We start from the raw sequence: 23,170 nt of genomic DNA, 5'->3' as shown, positions 1-23,170 counted from the left end.
TGGAAAAGGCTCCTCTTAGCAGTCAGTTTCTGCATGGTTTCCTGCCCTTTCTGTTGGATCAGTGACAAATCTTCTAAACATGTTTCACTCACTTTCTCTCAACTTTGCTGCACTAGTATCAGGTGCAGTGGAGTGACTGAAACTCAGTTTAGGCAATGCTGGAATGTCTACTCTGTGATTTACCTGGGACAGTCACACTGGGAAGCAGGGGCTAGCTAACGATTGACAGGAAATGAGCAAACACAGGAAGTCTCCACTCCCCTTCCCTCATTCCCTGGTAATAGCACAGGCTTCATTAGCAAATGCTGTTCAGCTCTAATGATTACTAGGAAACTCCAGACTACAACCAGCACAGTGGGAGGGAGGGGTTGTACCTGGCAGTAATAGTGTTATCATCATCCTCCTCAGATGGGCCAGAAGCTATCACCTAACTCCATAGCTACCTGTACCAGCTTCAGTGCATCTTCTTACAGCATAAAACACTTTTAAATACAGGTACCATTGCCAGAGTACAGACAGATATCTGGAAAAATCTAGAGTACTGAATTTGTGTTTCCAGCATTCTTATTACTTTTCCCAGTCTAATGTAATACAGGGAAAAGCAGAAAGAGAGCCCTTTCTAGTTAGTTGAACTAGAGCTAGAAACACCATCCTGTCAGTTGCTCTCTTAGGAAAGGGATTACAGACAAGCAGACAAAGGAAAATAACCATTTCAACTCTTTTTTTTTCTGAATAAAATCTTTGCTAGATAAAGTATACTCAGAAATCACTGAAAAAAAACCCATCAACTCCCCACTGTCAGTCTGCCACCATAACCCATAAAAGCCATATTGTGCTACAAACTGATGATTCATCCCACGTCCTCCCTTGGAGGGGAATAATTTCCTGCTCTTCCCCATGATATATCAGGGACATTAACTCACCCCTGCTGAGGGCAGGTGCACAGGGAGGATGGGAGAGGTGTGTTTCCACTTGCTTTCTGGTTTTGCTAGGCTCACAGGTGTGAGCCAAGAGGAGCTGAACACCCATCAGCCCACCCACAGATGATGACTGCCGGTCACCCCGATGCCTTTCTAGACTGATCCATCATCCGACCTGTGTCCAGGAGCACGGTTATTTCCTGGCTATCCTGTGTCACTTTTTCCATAGGAATCAGGACCAAATAGCTCATCAGGCTGTGTGGGGAGGTGACTGACACTGATGAAAACTGCTTTGCCAAAAGCAGGACAGCTCTTTTCTTCCCAAATACTTTGTCATGTCTTTCAACACATTTTCAGTCATTCATCTGTATCTTAGCAGGCCATAATGTGTTTGACATTAATTTCTCTTTTAGTATGTAAAAATATTCATATTGTTTAAAAGCAAGTGTAAACCTAGAGCAACTAAGCCTCTCATTTCTTGTTGATTTAATTCAGTAATCTCACAGGATCAAAGGATAAAATCTGACTAAAAGATCATTTTCCATCAGCTGCTCATTTGTCAAGGTTTAACCAATCCCATTTTTCCTACATTGCTTTGCTGTATCTCACTAATCTTTCACTTCACATAGACACTATTTGCTTTCCTCTCTCTTTGGTACTCTTTCTACCTTTCTCCTTCCCCCATCACTTTTCTCTCGTTTCCCTCCCTTTCCACCACTGCACCCTCTGCTTCATAAATTTTCCCATCTGGAGCCCTCTCCTCATCTCTTCCATTTTACCCTGGCTGCAATTTTCCCCTCTGTTCTTCCCCATCCTTTTTTGTTTTTTTTGGTTGGTTTTTGTTTTGTTTTGTTTTGTTTTTTGGTGGTTTTTTTTTTTTGGAGGGGGGGGGGTTTGTCTGTCAGTTGCAGACCCTTTTTTCTTCCCAATGCCATCAATTTGAGGGTTAAAAAAAAAAATCAGCTGGATGAGATTTAATGTTAAGAATTAAAGTGTGTGTTGGGGAGGAGGATGGAATAAAGCCTCTTTATTTCAGATACTGAAATCATTAAATGTTTCTCTTTTGTAATATTGTACTGCCTGGCAATTCCACTTACTAAGGGCTCAGTTCATCTGAAGGGACACTAAAAGCAATAATTTTGACTTATTAAACTAACCACTTCTTATTATTTAAAATTGGATTTGCTCTCAGATTGTTGCTGTAATTGTATTTAAAACATTTTTATTATAATATTGACTTCTTTCAGTGCTGTCTTTTCAATTATGATAATTTTACACTTGGTTCCCCCATCTAGATTTGACATGTTCATTGCTTTTTTGGGAGCCACTGCAATGGTTCACTTTGGACCATATTTATCCACTGCAAGAACACAGAAAAAGCCAAAATAAATATCTTTTCTCACTGTTTTCTTTAAGCTCTTGATCAAGCCCCTGATTTTATGGAGTCCTGATAAGAACAGAGGATTTACCCCAACAAAACTGTATGAATTTGACTTAACATGCCAACCAAAATATATTTTGCATGTTTTCAGAGTCTCTCTACACATTTTTGCTTGCTGTCCAAACAACTCAGTGTCAAACCTTAATCATATAAACAGCAGCTGAGAGATGTATTTTATTCCATTCAGTTCTTCATTGTATTCAGAAAGGATGCAACATCTAAGCACAATACTGTAAAAGCTGGAGGGGGTGGAATTTCTGAAGTAGTGAACTAAAAATGTAGAGCACAATACTTGAAACTAAACCACCATGAAGTAACTGAGAAGCATACTCTCTCTTCCCATAATAAAACTGATGGGAAAGAAACCCTGAAAACCCTCTTCAGATGCTCCTCTACAGTTTCTGATTAATTTTTCTCTCAGAGACTCTAACTAGAAGAGACTAATGTGAGATCATCAACACCCAGTGTGTGAAGAAAGTAATCTCCCATTTATGGAAAATCCCACAGAGTTCAATTGCAATTTTTCTATTGACTTAAACAACTACCTATGGAATACAACAGGTCAGTTTTATTACTGTTGTGGAGCTCTAATTCTAACTGGCTAGTTAAAAATTACCATACACTCCCTTCCTGGTAAAATTTTATGAAACAGATCACCAGCAGGTGGAATCGATATGGATGCACTAAAATTAACAAGATTAAGTTAATTTACACCGGAGGAGGATCTGGCCCATGTGTGTTTAGAGTAATCTGCTAATGAATCTCTGCAAATTTATGTTGGTTTTAACAACTGTTAAATTCTCCATCACTTTCCCACATTGATCTTCCATGCTCTGTTGTTTTGGTTTTTTAACAGGGAACCACTCCCTTCACCATATGGTCCAGCCACTATCCAGAGTATTCTCTGCTTATTTCACCATCATCTAACTCTCTCCCCTTCCAGGAACTAGATGACACCGTGACATGTGAATGTTGCTCACAGTGCAACATGAATTTCTGCTGATTTTTCTGGCACAGTACAGCAGGAGCTGACCAGGGCAGCCTCCTGCATAAAACATCTGCTCCGCAGCCTTGTTTGCCTTCCAAAATCCTCTGTAGTTGTAAAGACCAATCTGCACAGAATTGGCACAGAGATACTCCCTTTGGGTTCACAGGCAGAGGCAAACCCTTCAGTGGAGTCCCTGGTATTTCTAGTTAGCATTTTGAACTATTTTCCTGAATTTTTAATACTTTGGGTGCCCCTGCTGAGAACATCCCATGTCAGCCTACAGACATCTGGGTACCCATTTAGAAGATGTCTAAAGAAAGAGATTAAGAAAAGCAAATCCATACATGCCATCTAGCAACCTAAAAATGTGGTATTTCTAGTAAAGTCCTTAGTTACAGAAGGAATTTTTCAGGGATTCACCAACCATTAAAAATCACATCCATAGAGGAAACTCATGGCCCACCTGTTCTTAATCTAATCTCATTTTACATGTTTACAGTGGTCTGTAAAATGTCTAGAGCTCATAATTTTAAACTATGAGCCTGAATCTGAAGGAGTTAATTGGGCAAAAGACCCATTGCCTTTTTACGTTAAGAGACCAAGAATTGGATCTGTGCTGGTTTTTATGAGCCTTCTTTCCTTTAGCTGCAGCATGCCCAAAAACAGCTATGTGCTTATTATAAACCTGCCTACTTTCAACCACATTTTCAGAGCACAGCTGAGTTTGGTAAATTCTTATGAAGTGATTAAAAGAAAGCTCTTATTTTTCTCTGTGTAGGAGTAATTACTTTGCCAGGCATCCAGTAATGTTGTCTTGACAAGGATCATATTTACAGTTTGATGAGCTTTCACTATTGCTGTAATATCAAACAAGTCAGCACTTTATATTAAGATGCCCCTGCACTCAACATTTGGTTTTTATTTGTGGTGAGATATATCCCCACAGGTAATGGCATCTCCTCTGACGCCAGAATGGGAGAGGGGAAAAATGAGTTACAACCCCTCCCTAAGATTACAGGTTTCAAGTACATCCTGGACACCAAGACCATCTCATACCCTCCTTGGGGCAAAACTCCCTAGTGTTTCTCAGACAGATGTCAAAATGTCAGTTCTGCCACTCTTGTGTGTTGTTTCTTGTCAATGTAAAATTCTGCTGCACTTTGAACCTTTGAAACAGAGGCAAGAATGAACTGCATCTAACAATAACAACTGATACAGAAACTGGGGAACATTACATAGGTATTTCTGATGCGGGAAGGTAATGAATGAGGATGTGCCATTGCATCCCTGCAGTACTCCAGCTCCTCGGAACTGTATCTAATGGGATGCTGCTCCTACATCATATTGCTCTGGAAAATTGGTGGAGTAGAAAATATGTATGTATACAGTGGGGGGCTCAGCACGCCAGTTGACATGGAACTTCACACAACCCAACTGAAAGTCAGCTGCTGCCATTGAAGGACACTCAAGTGTCCCACAAATTTCAAATCAACATTATTTCATATGGCATTAAGAAGGAGGGGGTAGAGGAAATGCTTTCATACGAATTCAAGTAAAATCTTTGGTAGAGACCTGCTCTGAAGAGTGGTTGGAGTTCAATAACTTCTCTATACCTTGTGTGAATTTTCCTGATAAGGCTTCTAAAATGCACAGTCCCATGAAGACCTCACCAAGAATTCCTGACTGGAAAACCCACTGCACTTACCTTTGTAGCTGCCAAAATGCAGCCAGTGAAAAAATATCTCTTTTCCCATCAATAAGGGTAATAATTCCCTTCCCCAAGCCAGTGTGAGTAACCCACAGTTGTTAACTAGTCTAAGCAAAATAAATAAGGTTGTGTCTCTGTTTTCAGAAAATCTGACAGCATGGAGAATTGAGATTGATATTAAAGTTCCATGAAAATAGCCTAAAAAACTTGGTGAGAGAGAAAAGATGAGGACAATAGTTTACGGATTGGGTACAGAGAGAGAAAGGGAACAGAGAGTCAGGTAAAAGAAAAAAGGGAAGTTTATTAAGCCATGAAGACATGTCTGATTTTGCAGATCAATTCTAATAAGCTAAGAACAGAAGGAGCAGTAAGGGACCCGACTTTCATTTTGGCAGAAGGCTAAATGAAAAAGGGCTACAATGTGAGATCTAAGTGAAGAAATTAGACCACGCAGGCTTGGAAATTAAAGACAGGGAAAGAAAATGGATGAATGGAAAACACTTTTGTGAAAGAGACTGAATATAAATCTTCCAGCAACTGATGCCTTAGCTAGTACCAATGTCTGGAAAATAGGATTTTTTTAGTGCTTACTGTTTCTTGCAGAACTTCCATAACATAAAAATCTGGTCTGCATTTTTCAAACCCCTAAATATAGGAAAGTGTTCTCTGTCAGAGAGCTTTTTCCAATTCATGAAGAAACACAACTATAAAATAAACCATTCAGTACTGCAGAAATATTTGTGAAGTATCTGAAGCACACAGTAAGGGCCCAATCTAGATCTGCTTACAGTTCAAACCCACAAGAACACCTCAAAATGAATGTAGTGATTGAACATAATGTAATGATTGAACGTCAGCCTTTGGTATTGTTGAATGGGTATTTCCTGCAAATCCTGACTACCTTCAGCCTCTGTTCTCATTTCCTGATAGGGGGAGAAGCAGCATGAGATGATCGGGGGCCTCTTTGTGGAGACTGAGTTGCGGGTCTTGGCAAATCAAGGTACATTCAACTGGTTTACCCCCCTGACACACGCTTGGGTACTCAGAAATTATTTGTACCAGTTCGGTTTCTCTAATTGCTTTCAGATCTAAGCTATGTTCGTTTCACTAAAATTTATCTGTCCCCATCAATTATTCTATTCGATACAGAATTCAATTCTGGTTTAGATTTTCAGGGAAAGAAATAAAATATATATTAAGTCTCAGTTCCTTTGGTTAGAAAATTATCCTAAGTATACATTCAGTTTAAATTGTCTGAAAGAAGAAACTTTTCCTTTATACAGATGAATGTTTTTCCTTGTAATCTAACAGCTAGAAATTGAATGAATATGTGTGTAATTTTAGACTCCAAATCAAATACCGAACAAAAACCAGTTTCTCAGAGTCCTTTCATTATCTGGAAATAAAAGGCAGAAAAGCAGCTGTCATAAACAAGTAATTATTTTAATTTTAATGGCAAACTTCGTGGCCTGACAGCAAATCCCTTAGCTGCGGTCTGTCCTTCCACTTACCCGGTTTGAAAAAAACCCAGAAAAGTATAAATCATGTTAAAACAATTGCAAATGTAAATGAATCGTCTAGAAACTAGATACCTTCGGACTGAAATAACTAGAGGCTCTCCTGCAGCGTTACTTCGGCGAGATCTAGAGGGTGGAAATTACTGCTAAAACTCTTGAGGGATTGCATGCCGCCGCCAAAGAAGCGTGCACGCGGGTTTTCAGCTCGCCGACTCCGGGCTGTTCTGCCGGGTTTATACCGTGGTCGGCTCCGGCAGCCTGTCCGTCCGAGCCCCGGCGCTCCGAGAGCTCGGCGGGGCGCGGGGGGCCGGACCCAGGGCTGAGCGCCGCCCGACCCCGGCGTGGGCTGCGAGCCCGGCGGCCCGGCACCACCTGCTCCGGGGCCGCGGCGGCGGGGCGGGGGGAGCGCGGGAGCCGGGGCGGGCGGCTGGGGAGCGGTCCCCGGCACGGCCCCCTCGTCACCCCGCCGCGCCGGGGCCGGGCCGGGGGATTACCGCCGGCGGCGGCGGCGAGGGGCCTCAGCGCGGGGCCGAGGAGAAGGGGATTAATGAATTAGCGCCGCTCGCTCCTGCTCCTGGCTGGATCGGCTCCGAGACAGGGATTAGCGCAGCGAGCGACCACCGAGGAAGGATTTGGGCGGAGGGAGGGGGGAAGGAAAGGCAAGGGGGCAGCCTAGACCTGCGGCGGCCGCCAGCTGCGGCCCAAATCCCGCTCCCCCGGGGACACGGGGGATGCGGCCCGGCCCCGTGCCCTCTGCCAAGCGGCAGCATGCGCGGGGCTCCGCAGCAGCCCCTGCTGCCGCACCCGCAGGCAGCGGAGGAGCCGCGCATCCCTCGGGGGGGCTGCGGGCGGCTGTCCGTCACCGTGCCCCCGCCGCGGGCCGCCCGGGCTGCTCTAGCCGCTCGTGGGCGCCTCCGTACTACCGGCTTCGCGCCCCCCGCCGCCCCACTGCGCCCCGGGGGCGCGGAACGACCGCGATGGCTAGAGGCAGCGACAGCTCCAAGGGGCCGGGCGGGGGCCCCCCCCGCTTGCACTTGCGCGACACAAGACCGGTAAAGCTCAGCGCCGGCGGGAAGGTGTCGCTGGCAGTAGCGTCGCCGGCACACAGCACAGGAACGAGGAGCCGCCCGCACCGACAGGCGGCAGCTCCCGGTTGTCGCCGCTGCCCCCGCACCCGCTACAGACGCTGCCCACGCCCCGCCCCGCGCCCGCCAGCACCGCCCCCTCGGAGGCACCGCCCGGTGGGGCGGGGCGGGGCCGGACGCGCCCGCCCGCCCGCCGCGGTCCAGTCCCGGGCTTTGTCTCCGCCTCCGCCGGCGGAGTCGCCTCCAGGGGCAGGGAGGCGGGCTCGGAGAGGAGGCAGGGCAGCGGCAGCAGCGGCAGGCAGCGGGAGAGGGAGGCTACCCCGTCGTCGCCGCGCACAGTCCAATGCCCGGCAGCCCGGGGCGAGGAGCGACTGCGCCTTCCTGCCGCGGCACGGCGAGTGCCTCCAGCCTAGGAGTTTTCCTGAAGCAGCCGTCCCACCGGGAGCGCTTCTGGTAGAGAGGGAGCAGGAGGAGACCCCGCAATGACTTACCTCCCGAGACGCGACTGAAGGGGACTTACTGGAGTGGAACCGTAGTGGAATTTGGGTCTGGAGAGGAGTTGCTAACGCTTTTTTTTTTTTTCCTTATTCTTCTCCCTGTTCCCTCCCCTCTTCTCGCCCGTCATTGGAGATGAACAACTTGCATTTGCAATTCAGAAAGTAGAAATATTAAATATTCTATCCCCCGGGAAGCACACATGTAGTAATGACAAAGGATTGCAAAGGAGAGAGTGGCTCCAGTTTCCCAGAGAGATCCCCTTAAATGGATTACTAAATGGGACACTACATCAGCTAGTTCTGTCCTCTAGCTGCCTAGATACATGCACCGAAAAGGTACAGTACTCCCCCGTCCGTATACCTACCTGGTGTTTTGGGGTTTCTCGAAAAGGAAGGCTCCCGGGGCGCCCCGGCAGGCTCGGGAGGAGCGAGGGTGGCGTGTGGTTTAAGGCCCGCTGCTATTTTCTGTCTCGACGGCGTTTGCTTCGTCTGGAGAAGAGCCGCCTGCGCGTGCACACGCTGCGCTTGCTCTTGCCACTTTCCAGTCATCTCGTGGCTTCGCCTTTCTTTTTAAATTATTTTTCTTATCTCCCCCAACCGTTTAACGCGTTACCCGTCCTCCCTGGCCTTTGGCACGGCTTGCATGCGCGGTGCTCGGGCTGCTCTGCGCCTCCCCAGCCGCGGGCGCTGCTCGCAGCGGGCTGTCGGCGGGAGGGTCGCGCCCGCCGGGGCGCCGCGAGACGCCGGGGCCGGGACCACCGCCCGCTCACCGCGGGCCGCTGCGCATCGTGTGGGGCGGGGGAGGGAGTCTTTGTTACAGGGACAATGTGGGCACTCTGTGCACAGGCGTAATCCCGCGGTCTCCGCTCTTCCACGCAGGGTAGTTGGGCTGCGGTTGTTTCATTTACTTTTTTTTCTTTCTTTTTTTTTTTTTTTTTTTTCTCCTTGAGGCTGAGGTTGCATTTTGCGGGAAGGGGCCAGGAACCGAGGAAACTTCTTCCGCGGCGCAGCTCCCGGCGCTGCCGCGGGCTTTGTTCCCGATCGTGGGCCGGGGCCGCGGGCTCCCCTCCCCGCCTGCTTCCCGCGGACGGCAGCCGCCTTTCCCACCGCTCCGGCCGCGGAGGAGGGCGGCTGCCGGCTACCCTCCTGCAGCCCCGGGAAGAAGGGTGGCTCTTGGGCAGGGCTGTTCCCCGCCCCTTTCTGCCAGACGCCGCCAGCCTCTCTCCCGCGGGCCGGTAGCTCTTCCCGCCGCTTCTCCCCGGCCGCTGAGCGCAGGCGGGTGGGCTGACCCCGGTGCGAGCCCGGGGAGAGCGGATCCCTCGAGGCGGCCCGGCAGGCCAGGAGCACCCCGGGGCAGCCCAGATCCTCTCCCTCCGCCAGTGCCCTCGCCCTGCCGCTCCTTCAGTCCGTCTCCTTCCTCCGGCCCCGGGGGAGCCGGGCGAAACGCCTGAAAGGAGAAAGTTTTTATTAGGGGGAATAACACGGCCGGCCGGCACAAAGGAGTTCTTGTTCGGCCAGCGCTCCCAGAGGGGCTGCGAGCTGGTGGGGGAGGCCGGACGGGGGCCGGGAGCCTTTATGCCGCTGGTGCCGAGGAGAGGACTGTATGCTGCTGAGCGGAGTATTTCCCCCATACACACACACCCCGACCCGTGTATGCACGGGCAGGGAAGGCTCCCAGCTGAGGGCAAGGTGTGTTAGGAGCCGTGGCATGAGCGGGAGCCCGCACGCTCCCCGGGTTCTGCTCCGGCCGGCGGGGAGCTAGGGACGCGAAGCCGAGGCGTGGGAACGTGGGGGAGCGAGGGCTCGGGCAGCCCCTGGGACCGGCTGAGGGTCAGCACCACCCCGCGCTCCGCCGCCGCGGAGGGCGATGAAAAGTTTGGGTCTCCTTCACCACGCGTGGAGAAGTACCTGCTCCTTGCGAGGGCTCGCCTGTCCCGTCGCCACTCCTTCCCGCCCGCCCGAGGGAGGCGTTTCCCGGGGGTGGCTCCGGCCGGCGTGCGGATGGGGGCTGGCAGGGGAAGCGGGGCCGAGGCTGCAGCCCGGTCAGTCGCATTAGAGATGCTCTTCTGCCCACCGCCACCGCCTGTGTCCTGCCGGGCTCTTCCCAGGGTGAGTCGCAAGGCAGTAACCGCTGCGTTTTCCCTAGGCAAATGGCTCGGTCTTGTTCTAACCTTGACCGCTTGTTCAGAGGGAAATTTGTTTGTTCCTCTCCCGAGCTAAATGCAGCTTTTGAAGTTTGTAAACATGCGCGCTTGTGCCAGCGCCTGTGCAGCGCAGATTTCTAGCTTCCGTGGACAGAAAATTATTTCACTAGTAGAACGGCTAAAATAAAGGCTTTAGTGCTCTCAGTGATAAAGTGTAAAAGACGCTAATTCCTGACTCCACAAGGTGAATGCTTGATCATCCAAAGGAGCACACACGGCTTGCAGGTGTTGTAAATAACGAAGAGCTAAATGTCCACAGCTGTTTTGTCACAGGCTCTGCGCGATGGCTTATTATTTGACATGGATTCTGCTAATTTTTGCTTAGTATCATCCAGCAATGATATTAATTATGAAGCTAACCTCAAAGATAGTAGCTATAGGCGAGATTTCCCACTGTCTTTGCAAAAATTAGTTCTGTGGCAGTTTTTGGTTTGCATTAATTTAATCTGTCAGCCAGTGAGCCATTCTCTAAGTAGTCTTTGCTTGACAGTTAAATCCTTTGACATCAATGTGAAAAAGTCCAGCAGTCAGGCTCTTTTAATGACAGAAGTCATGGAGATTTTGGGGAGTCTGTGGCATTTCTCTCACAATAAGATTTACGCAGCTGTTATGTTCAGAGCTTCATTTGCCATTTGTTTTCAGACCAGAAAAGCAAAATGATCTTGCTCTGGTCTGGTTTTTGGGTTGGTTGTTTTTGGTTTTTTTTTTTTTGGTTGGTTTTGTTGTGGGGTGGGTTTTTTTTTTGTTTTTTAGGGGTTTTTTTTAGAGACTGATGTAGCATATTGTGAGGAAATTTGGGTCTCCTCCAGCAAACCCCTTTCTTCATGGAATTGCCTCATGTGGTTGAAAACAAATACTAGCTTCAGTAAGATTGGGAAGATTTGTCACTCTTTAAAAAAAGCACAGTTGCCAAGGCGTTTCACTGTCCAGGGTATATTTTTATCTAAAAGGAACCAATTTTTAATATGGTAGCTTCTCATAGGGTGTAAGAAAGAGAGAATATATACTGACTCTCGTTAAAGCCATTTTCCTGTGCGTAAAAATGTTGATCTCTGTTCTCCACCACACTTCAGTTGAAAAAAATCTCTGGCTTTCATGGTAGTTCAGGAGCAGAATACCCAGATAAGGTTTCTGTCTGAATGCTAAATGAATTTTAAAATAGTAAGTAATACCATTTTAAAATGGTAAGTAATACCATAATACCAGTAAGTAATACCAATATTTGCTGTTCATGTAGTAGGAATCATGCTTGAAACATAGGTGAATACTTTCAGAAAAGATGAATTCTATGGTCACTGATGTTCTATGTATTCTCAGTCTACATTAAAACTGTATATTCTTAATGGCAAAATCAACGTTATCAACTGAACTCATAATACTTGAACTAAAAAATAATTGGGCACTAACATCTATGAGAAACACAGCTAGCTAACATCTCTAGCTACTTGAAGGTGAAAATGACTATTAGCCGTAGTCCCCTCTTAATGTTTGTAAGTAGAGGACCACAGTTAATTGGAGTTTAAGACTGAAGAAGGAAATAGTTCAGGCTAAGAATGAGGAGTTGCCTTCATTGAATTTTTGAAAAGAAAATAAGAATGAAAAGAAGAGAGCTCAAATTAATGACCTGTGATAAATCCAGGCTAGAACTGTTTGCATCAAAAAGGAAGTAGGTGATTGTGAACTTGCTTGTGCGTGTTTTGTAAAGGGAAGGGGAAATTTGTCATCTTGTTTTGAAGAGCCATACATAAATACACATGAAAGGAGTTCACATGGTTTACAGCAGGGGAGACATAAAATGTTTTAGGATTAAATTGACCTGAGTTAATACATGCCTCCCATCCAACTTGTTTGCAAGAACACATTGTTATACTACTCAAATAAATGTTTTGTATATAGTACCTGATTCCCATACCCTGTAGCAGAGTGCTGAAAACAAACTGGGTAAATTCTGGAGAATAACATTCAACTTTATTAGATGCAGCATATACTAGAGAGAAGTTGAACCAAACTAAACCAGAAATTTTAACTATCCTAATTTGATACAGATGCTGCAGTATTTTACCTCCTACCATTAATTTAATGAGGAGGTAAATCTTTAGCCCTTCCAGTCTCATTTGACCCAAGTAAGCTTTGCTCACCCAGTGAAGCCTTGCTTGCCTGTGTAATTTTCTGACAGTAAAGGCAGTTACTGAAATATTACTCAAATAGGGATTGTTTTTTCATGTTTAGGCCCTAGTCTAAAAATACTGTTTTCTGTTGAGAATCAGTACTTGGTGAGGACCTGAAGCTATGGTGCATGTACATTCACTTTGGATCAACCTTCAGTGTTAAGTCAGACCTATGGACCAAGTTATGTCTGACAAATTGTGACAAGCTTTGTCTTGATGAGGCAATAGAAAAATAAGAGGAATAAGCAATGCTTTTTTACTGATGACCGTTTGAGCTTTCTGTGCTCGTTAATGCTGTGTATTGGGATTACTCTGAGGTGTGAGGCATACACAGAGATCATTTTGGCAGTAAGATACAGTCAGTAGTAGCATGGAGTCTGGCTGCTGATCAACAGCATACAGCAAACACGAACAGTGTTCACAGGCAGAAACAAGCAGCTGCAGGAGATGCTGGGCCTGAGCCTCACACCTCTCTATAGGAATATTTTTATTTTTGACCTGTCGCACCAGTAGTCTCTTGTGAAGAACAACTTAGATATGCATAGGGTTTGTGAAGGAAGAAGTGGACTTCCCTAGTTCAAGTGCAAGCCAGACAGGCCAGAGTTTGCATATTTTCTTTATGTGTTGTCTTGTAAGACAACTAAACCATTAGCTATTGATCGTGGAAATAACTGAATGTTTGTGTTTATACAGTGTTAAGGTATCTTTAATTGTCCGTGGTGAATGATGCTTTGGTTTTGGGTCTTGATTGCAACATGACAAGTATGGCAGCACAGCTCCAAGGCACGGCTTTAGGATTTAAAGGAAAGAGTGCCACCTACTGTGTTATAATTATACATATTCCATGTCTTCTGGAGTTCTCAAGCTGCTTGTTTGCCTATCCTATTTTAGCAGCTGGAAGATGTGAAAGGATTCAAATTAAATGTGATATGGGAACCAAGGGAGGAAAAAAAAGAAGAAAGTAAGTGTGCACCTACAACATCAGGGTGTTCTGTAAGCCTTAGGAGGAAGCACAGGCATAGAGGCATTTGCAGGTTTTGTTGCTTCCAACCTGTAAAGGCTCTAACACTTGATAGCAAGGCCGCTGGAGATATGGAAGGGGGTGAGAGAGCCATGTCTCCCCCCATAAAATAATTGTATTCTCAGCTTTCATGCACCAGATGAACATAAATAATGCTGCCAGGCTTCTGCCTCTGAAATCTAAAGGTTAGCTCCAGCTATACTTCAATAAAAAAAGAATGTAGACACCACTTTTTTTAAAAAAACAGCTTTCAAAAAAGGAAGAGGGAAATGAGAAAAACCATCATGAATTATCCCATAATTCTCTGCAAAAACTCTTGAAGTCTTTCCCAGTGTAGAACCATAGTTAGTTATCAGCCAAAGGAGGGTGTACTCTATGTGAACAGAGACATTTTTGTATGAAAGGAATTTTTCCCCAAGCCCTAAAGTGTTTCTTTAGTGGCTGAAATAGAGATGTAAAATGAAGTAGATAAACCAGCTATTAACAGAACTGCCAGTTGCTGTATCTCTAGAGTGAAGACATATGGTAATTCACTACATTCAGTGATGACCTTTCCTTTAAAAGTATTGTTAATAATAGGCATTTCTATTTAGAGTATTTATATTAGATACTTGAAATTCACATATCGTGGACTACCCCATGCCATTTTTTTCAGGTCTTTTTTAGCTACTGACAAAACTGCTACTGAGGAACTTTCTACAAAAATATAGTTTTACAACATTAGTGCAGTGCTGAAGTTAAAGAGTTTCTGGGGGCAGATGCACAGCATTGCAGCACATTGTGCAGCGTGCTAGCATGTGTGATGTCCTTGGTATGGGAAGCCTCTGACTTCTCCCTCACCCTCCCCAGGAAAAGCTGTGTCTTGACTTCAGGGTTATACCTTTGTGGGATATGGGCAAAAAACCCATTCCTATGCTTTTATGATCTGTGGAGCCAATTGCCTTTAGCGAAAACTTTATGAAAGTAGAAAGAAATAATATTTTTAGTACACCCTTTCACCCTAGTCTGAGACCATCTGGTGGATAAGGACTATAATACTAGTATTTTTAGTGGAGGTAATAGTGGAAGTTTGATTATGCACTTAAAAAAAAGGTATTCCTAACCCTCATCAATTTTGTAATGAACTTGACAGACTCACAGGGCCTTCTAGTAATGAAAATGTGTAGAGTATATAATAGATATGGTTGGGTGTTCCAGTTCAGCAGATGGAAGAAGTACTCTCTCATATGAATTGCCAACACAATGGCAAAAACTGTCCCCACTGTTCCTGACTGTAGCAACCATTATTTCTACTTTCTTATCTCCGTCTGGTCAGATTCACTCAGATGTTTGATTGAGTATTCCTATGTATGGCTTTGATAGTCAGATGGGAAATTTACTATGTTGGTTCCTTCACCATTGTTCATGAACTTGTTCATGAACATGTTCATCCCATTACTTGCACTCGAGGCAGTTGTTCACTGAAGTATTAATAAGAATTTGTATAGTTTGTAGTTCTGTAGTTTGGTGAGTGTTTTTAGCAGAAAAAACCTTGCTGTTTTGTTGATGCCTTTTGAAATCTGCTTTTTATTGGTAGATCGAGATGGATTCTATGGTAATTCCTCCTGTATTCCTGAATTATGGCCTAGCTAGGCACTGTCGCTGGGATCTTCATCTATTAATCATGGAAGCTGCTTTCTTATTCTGTTGCCATAGTTTCATTGCCTCAGATAGTGTTGGGGTGCCTTGGGAAAGGCTTGAGATATACTCGGACTTGCAAGCCTTGCAGTTATTTTGGCAGTAGAAGAGCTCTGAAGGAACAGAGAACAGCATCCAACATTATTTAGAGTTGGATTAAGAGGAAACTTCTGGATATGTCTCTCTGGACCTTGTTACGTGAACATCCAGCTGCTATCTACTCCCAAGATTTGCTTTTTGTTTTGTCTTGCTGGTAAAATTGTACGCTTCAGAGACTAATGGCTACCTTTATCCATTACAAGACCAAAAAAGGTTTTTCACTAGTTCTGCTGATAAATGGTTGGGTAAATTAAACGATTAGGGTTTCTTAAGCAATCCAGGTAATTTGTTTTACATTCTTTTTTAACCTGACTAAATAAAGCATGTCATCATGTTGGAGACTGAGTTAATGTTTATTGTTACCTTAAATTCAATAAAATGCCAATAAGTAACCTTTTGATAGCTACAGAGCAGCTTGAATTACAAAGTAGAAAAGGGGAAATTAACTTCAGAACTAGTGCTCTTTCACCACTGCGTTGACATTGGCAGTAATTTTTTTTAATAATGTTTCCATATCTGTTCACAAATTCAGCATTAAAACATGCATACTTTCAGAAATGCCAAGCTGTGAGTAGTCAGAGATAGCTTTTTTGACAAATAAGAAAATGGTAAAGCAGAAAACAGGTCTAACAGTAAAGTAGCTGGAAGATTGACTTGTCAGTGTTGTGCTAAATGTTAATAGGTTTGTCAGTTATGCATAATATAAAATAATGCACAAACATCTTTCACTAAGCAAATCAAGGTGTCTCCGTTTTCTTTTCCCATTGAGAAAAAATTTTTACCACTTCTGCGTGAGCATGAGTAAACCACATTTTTTAGCAGATATTTAAATTCCCTTTCTTTTGCAGTTTACAGTGTTTCCAGAATTATTTCCCTCCAGTTCTAATAAAGCAATTTGGTTCTTGCACAGATAAGCTTGATGCATATCTTCTGTTCACACACAAAAAAAAGAGTCTTGAATATTCACATCAAGCAAAGAATCATGTTAAAAACTGTGTAGTTTAGATTAAAGAGTACAGTATAATTGGACCTAATCTGGAAAATTAGCCACTTTTTAAATTTCAGATAGCTTTTATTCAAAGATGAATTTTAAAGCTTCAGTTTGGGACTTTACTACTCAATCTTGTCAATTTTTCAAGAGAGAGATCAAGAGCAGATTGAGAACATGTGTCTGTTGTTTGTAATCCACCCTCAGGAGTTTTACCAACTGAACAAATGAAGTCAAAAAATTTCACATGAATTTTAAAGCTGACAAAGCTCTTTGCTGGTAGATGCACAGAAAATCTGCATTCGTAATTTTACACCCTTGCATAGTATGGAAGTTTCTGGTTTATAGTCTGGCTTTTGTGTACTCTGTTGTATACGCATATTTTACATGAAATTAATCCCAGCCTTTTTCCTGTTAAACTGACAATGTGCATGTATCTAGCAGATTGACAGTCTAACAGAACAAAATGATTTGCCCTTGTTATTTTGTAGTTCCTTTTGGATAGGAGCTGGTGACTGCATAAGAAAATTGTTACAGAAAAAATATCTTGGGTCAAAAACTGTAGAGGTACAAGTTCAATTATGGTTTTCTTTTCAGAATTTATTGGACTCCACTTAGTGTTTCAGTTTAGGTATAGAATCACTCTGTATAGAAATTAGTTTAAGCAGTTCTCTAAGGTACATTTGTACTTCTTTCACATTAATTAATGATTTTTATTGCTTATTATTTATTTTTTACCTTCAAGAAACAGAGAAGCAAGTGCTAAGTGATTTTTATAGTCAGTATAGATCCCAGTCTTGTTCCTGTTGAATAGTAAAGAGTTTCTGCCGAACACTTCAGCAACAAGCCCTTACTCCGTTTATAGTTCTTTCAGGTTTTTTATGGTTGCTCTTAAAAGTTCTTCTGCATCCCCAAGCAGCTGAATTTTAGCATCAAATGTTTTGATCTTACCAAGGAAATAAAATAATACTTTCTCAAAAGTAACTGTTATATTTGTGTCTGTTTAGCAATGTTACAGAGTTTTCTTCACAAATCTTGTACGCCTTGAATAGTATCTCACTGCCAGAATATTCCTGGAAGGCTAAAGCTTGGCTTGGGCTACATGCTCACAAAGGGACATGAGAGAGAGGAAGGTTGTCTCCCATTCAGCCTCAGAGCTCCCCGGTGCCTGCAGGCAGTTCCCCAGGTGTGGCTCAGTACACTTCTGCCTGCTGGCCCTTCAGAGTGGACAGATGGCAAGAATTGACAGGAGGGTGGCCAGAGCCCTGACCCACACACCTGGGTCTGAGTGGCAGATGCTGCTATTGCAGTCGGCATTGACCAGGAGGATACTACTGCATCCTTTCTCAAAACACCAGGGCAAGGAAGATGGCATGGGATGCCTTTGTGCCACTGAAGATGCTGCTTGCTCTACACACAGGGTGCATCCCAGTGTCTGTCACCTGATGGCAAAGTAGAGGTTGAGTCCCACAGGATTAAGTTTCTTGAGTAGTAAGTACTTCATGCCATGAACATGGCTAAATGTAGCCTGGTATTTGACTGAAAATGCCTTTTTTATTACATAGAGAGGATCACAGAGGGTTTAACTGCAATCTCGAACCTCGGGTCATAGTCTTAATAGTACTGGCTTTCCATCATAGCTCTCCAATGAAAGAAGAGCATCATTAAAAACAACTTCTGAATTTACTTTTGTGTATGAACAGAATTTGCTACTATGTGTAAAAACTTCTTATAGTATTCAACCCATTCCACTTCTGAATAATTTATACTTATTAATAACAAACGGACACCTTTTGGAATTACAACTTACTGATCCTAAGCATATTAATCAGAAATGACCACACTTAAATTGATTTTTTTCAATTTGCCATAATCTGTTAAAGGATGGTGATTATAGAACTTACTTTTGAGAACTGTGTCCATGCAGTAAGAGTTTCTTCTGTAGAAATACATTGTGCAGAATTTTTTTTGTTCTTGGAAAGGAATTAAAGGGGAGAGTCTTTTCACGTTTCACAAAGAAGTAAGAAGACTAACTATTTTCTAGTGATTCTTTGAGATGCTTTTTTTCTCACCCAGTGAAATTATTCTTGAATTTGAATAGGAATTTGTTTTTCTTTAATTTCTTTTTAAGAACTGAATGCTTAAAGAGATGTTGTGGGAAGAGGAAAGATTTTCGCATGAGCTACTACACTTTTTCATTATTATCTGCAAGGTGTTTCCTTTTAATTCTGTTGTAGGGAAGTTCAGCATGTTCAGATACACTGATTAATTCCGTCATGAGACGTGTATATTGTATGGGTGGTGTCGTCTTTTTTGCTTTATCCTGTTCTAAGCGTAAGACCTAGAGATACTGCCAGAACACTTCCTTTCCCAAGATTACCAAAAAAAAAAAATTAAAAAAAAAAAAAATATCCTGTTCTTGTTGAACAGCATATATAGTCCGAAAGGCAATTTAGCCAACCTGGAGCTAATAGCCTGAAGGTGTGAGATGAAGGCTGGTGACTGACTGGCTGACTGTGAGAATAATGTAGTTTTGATTTGTCAGAACATTTTTCTTAGAGTACTACATACATGTGTTAAAGTATATCAGATAAAACGTCTGAAAATAAAAGACAAAAAAATTTGAAAATAAAAATGTGGAATAGAGTAAGTTCTCTGACAGACTAATTCCTGTAAATGTGTACCCTTTACAGTTTTAACCAATTGTTTTTGTTTATGTTCATCCGTGTTTGTCATAAGCTCTCCTGTGTAGCTGAAATCCTGGAGGTAATATCATTTGCAATAAAAGCCAAATAGGACCCAACTCAAATGGTTTTTTATGTGAGAGAGGCAATTCATTGAGGTCCTTTCTGGTAATGTGTTGGTGCAACTAAATGCCAGTGACTTGCTGCGGAAGGGTGGAAAATGTAGATTACTAATGCTGGAGAAGGATTCTGTAAGAATGCTTGCATTGATTTACCTTGAATAGCAAATCAGTTCTTTAGACTTTTGAATAGCAAATCAGTTCTTTTCACTTTTTTTTTTCTTTTTGCTATAAATGGTCAATAATCTGTTTTAATATAAAAGAGCTGAAAGAATTCATTGTTGTCACTGTCAAAGAACTTAAAGAACTTTTCAAAACCTGGAGCACCTACACAGATGCTTACGGTACTGTTTTTTTAGAAAGGCTAATCCTGACATCCTCCTTTGTGCCAGGATCCCAAGAACCAAATCTGGAATACCAGCTGGAAACCTCTATTCAAACAAGTTGCCTTAGCTTACATGAGAACCAGTTACGTTGCTCACATAGATGAGTGCAGAGGAGCTGGGCCGAGGCACAAAAATATGCAGGATCTAACTTTTGATCTGTTAATATCAAACAGAAATATGAAGGCACAGTTTTGCTGCAGACTGCGTGTCCATATTTATTTCACCAGGCATGGGATTTGTCTAGAAAAGGTAGCCTTGCTGACTTCAGTAGGAATTGTTAATTACTGAAATTTAAAATTTTTGGAGGGAATTAACTCATGAGAAAACATCAAAACCATCAAGAAGGCGTTGTAGTGTAATGGCATCTGTACCTTGAATTGATATTTCAGATTCAAAGAGTCCACTACTGGAGGTTTTTCAACAGCAAAACAGCAGAGAATGTGTTAGTAGGGGGGCTGGGGTGCTTCTTTGCAGTTGCACTGCTACTTTTAGACAACTGTCTTATGATAGCCTGCTCTAACTACCCTCATTTAGAAAACAGGGATGTGTAAGAACGAACACAGCACATTTACTGAAATATGTTTATGGGGGGTGGGCCTTGAAAAATTTCAGTGGGTGGAATTTACTGAGAGAGAATCCACTGCATTTTCATTTGATTGCATGTCAAAGCCTGGAAAGAGCAAGTAACTGTCCTTACAGAGCAGCCTTAGAAATTGCTATAGATTTCAAGAGTAAGACCTTTCACCTTTTGACAGTTTCTAAATGCAGAAGTACGCTATAACTAATAGTATACTGTCTAGAGAAACAGAACAAGAGCTTGGTCATGTATTTTTTATGCTGAAAGTGCGAAATGGTTCTCGTTTAAGTTCTCCAACAGCATGTTCAGCCTGGGCTGTTACGTCAGGGGAAAGCGCGCTGTGATTTTTCCTTTGCATGTAGCCTGCCCTCTTGTGTTGCAACATCTCAGTGCAGGCGCTTCAGGCATCCAGATGATAAGGATGCTAGCGAAAAACATGGAACAAAACCAAGAAATGATGGACACAAGCCATGCTCTTCAAAGGCACTGATTTTGTCTGCGTGTGTGTTGTCTTACTGTTTGCAGTATAAAAAGCAATACAGTTTTCAGCTTTCTTATACAGAGACAGCGACATTAGAAAGTGGGTTAGCCAAACTTATGTGCAGGAAAGCTCTATGAGTGAATTCACAGTGATGGGTGAGGGCTGTAATGCATATGATTAAAGTGAGACATGCTGCCTACACAAGGAATTGCTAACAAGACTCTTTAACAGTTTTCATGTCTCAGCCCTGCTTTTACAGAAAATAAACTCATGTTTAGTTACAGTGGTTGCAGTGTTTTGCTCAGCCCTGCAGGATAGATAAGACAATCAAACGATACAAGTGCAACCAGTTGAACACAAAATAATACAATTTACACTGAGCAGAAACAGTGAGTATGCATATTAGCAAAACAGTGTCCCAGGTAACATTCACTTGGTCTGTGTTGAGCTCCTGTTTTCTTCTGCTTAGTTCTTCAATAATTGCAGGGGAGGGAGGCTAAAAGCACAGAGTAAGTTAAGGCAATTTAGTTGGATATGTGAGAGAGAAGGGAAGATAGATATTGTATGTTCTTTAAACACTATTTTTTTTCCTCATGTTCAAACAGGAGGGTAGAAATTGCTTTAAGCTATTGAGTAGTTTCTGGCAGTAGTTCTAGCACTTCCCCTTGCTTGTATGAAGTATATTTTCTGCAGCTCAAAAGAGTATTTAAATACTCTCTCATGTTTAAAGAGTTTCCAGAATTTAGAATTATATAAAGTTTTTGCAAGGTGCAGAAAAATAGACTGCATCAGCTGTTTGAGTTCCAGTGTTTAAAGGAATAAAGAAATAGTAATTCAAGTAACTCTTTACTTTAAAAGTGACTTAAAAATCAGATAGAAATGGATTTGACCCATAAATCTAAGGCCATTTTAATTTTCAGTTTTCCAATCATTTTTGTTAATCCTCTTGAGCAATAATGTGCATTTGGATTTTGCCTCAGGTCAGTCCCATGTGAACTCAGTGCTTATTTGAAACCATTTCATTTGTGTCTTGCTTGAGAGACAGAATCTTTCAGCCTTCATTTTCTTAACAATAGTCATATTATGGATCTGGAACAGGTAAAATATAGATTCTGGAAGTGGTTCTTTTAGCCATCCAAGAGTTACTTTTGCATTAAGGACTCAAGTCCAAGTGCTCAAGTCTTAAAGAAAAGAGCTTTTAGGGATTAGCATGTTTTGGGGTTTTTTTGGTTGGGTGGGTGTTTTTTTTTTTTTTAACTTGAAGATACCAACAGAGAAAGTCTTATATGTTTTGGAATAATTCTGCTCCCATTCCTGCTGATCTCTTGAGAGCCACACAGGCTGAGAAATCAGCAGAAGGGCACAGCTGGCTGATCAAGATTCCTATGCTCATGTGCTGATTTTGGGCCTCTTGAGTTCCTCAGTGGCTTTAAATTTATGGCTCCCCTAATCCATTTTGCCATAGTGCAGTGGACTCCCATCAGGGGAAGACCTTTCTGAAAAGGTGATTTGTTTCTATTTGCATCCTGCCATTGGTCTATGAGCAGATGCTTGCTTCTGACCCCAGTTCATACCTTTGCTCTCCTCTCAGTCCACACTTCAGACTTAAGTCTGCAAGCCTGCAGGTGGTTTTAGGCAGAGCCTTGATTAGAAAGCTGCTGTCAAGGAGTTAGCATTGTGTGTGGAAGAAAGGCTATGTGTTCACAAAGCAAGCGCTCAGTTCTTTGCTCTCATCTGATCAGGTCTCAATTTAAAAAAAAAAGTGAATTGTGTGTGTTTAAAATATGTCATGGGTAGAATGTCTAGAGGCTTGAAACAGAAACAACTTAAATGCATACATATATAAATCAGATGCCAAAAGAATTATGAAAGACTCCAGACTTTCTCTTCCTGGGTACATCGTGAAAGTGATGCACTGGAGATGCATTGGTGATGCATGGAAACTCACCTGCAAATAAAAATGTTGCATGATTGCTTCACTCACACCTGTAACCTGCTGGTAAACCAGATTTTTCAGACCAGGCATTTCTTTATTTAGATTTCTACTTTGTGTGAGCTAGTAACTTCAGGTTTGGAGAAGTTAAGACTGGAAGCCTTCAGTTATTTCCAGTACAAACCACAGATTCTGTAGGCATCAGTCCCAAGCCCATCTCAATCCTCACTGAATAGCTTGGAAAAAAAGGAGGTTGTACGTTAGAGAGGGCATTGGATTTTCAATGCAACCAACAAAAGGTGTGAAGAGTTGGAGAATGTGTTATAGTTCCAAGTCAGCTTGCTGGGAATGGTGTCTCCGTAGCCCTGCCTCTATAGACATACTACCAGCTCCAGCTCAGGTCTCACCAATTCAAAGGAGGAAAGGTGTTTTCTGGAACTCTGTAGTGAAACCAGTTAGGGTGAAATAGAAGTGCCACTGAGTGACAAGATGGCTCACACTAACTAGACCAATTACATTTTAAGAAATAGGTGGGATACTTCATAGAATATTATGTTACATTCTTGTGATGGAACCTGTGATCTCTTGGGAACATATGCAATATTTCCATTGACATCAACGGGTGTGAAACAAGAACGTTCTCTTTGGCCATGGCTTTGGCTTGGAAAACAGTTGGA

The 23,170-nt window shown here is 43.1% G+C and overlaps 1 protein-coding gene across 5 annotated transcripts in view; it reads left to right on the top strand.

The window, feature by feature from the left end:
* The first annotated feature begins 7,938 nt into the window (after positions 1 to 7,938).
* SEMA6A (semaphorin 6A) overlaps positions 7,939 to 23,170 on the top strand; it is a 114,552-nt gene continuing 99,320 nt past the window's right edge. For 4 of the 5 annotated variants that reach the window (XM_074931221.1, XM_074931219.1, XM_074931223.1 and 1 more), the window contains exon 1: positions 7,939 to 8,492. The gene's annotated coding sequence lies outside the window, so the exon portion shown is untranslated. Of the gene's footprint in view, positions 8,493 to 10,202; positions 10,266 to 23,170 lie in introns of those variants that run through there. The other variant, XM_074931220.1, reaches the window with a different exon arrangement.

The sequence above is a fragment of the Athene noctua genome, chromosome Z, assembly GCF_965140245.1.
Source record: "Athene noctua chromosome Z, bAthNoc1.hap1.1, whole genome shotgun sequence".
Lineage (NCBI taxonomy): Eukaryota > Metazoa > Chordata > Aves > Strigiformes > Strigidae > Athene > Athene noctua.
Note: the sequence above shows the minus strand (reverse complement) of the source record. Positions and strands in the feature narration are given on the sequence as shown.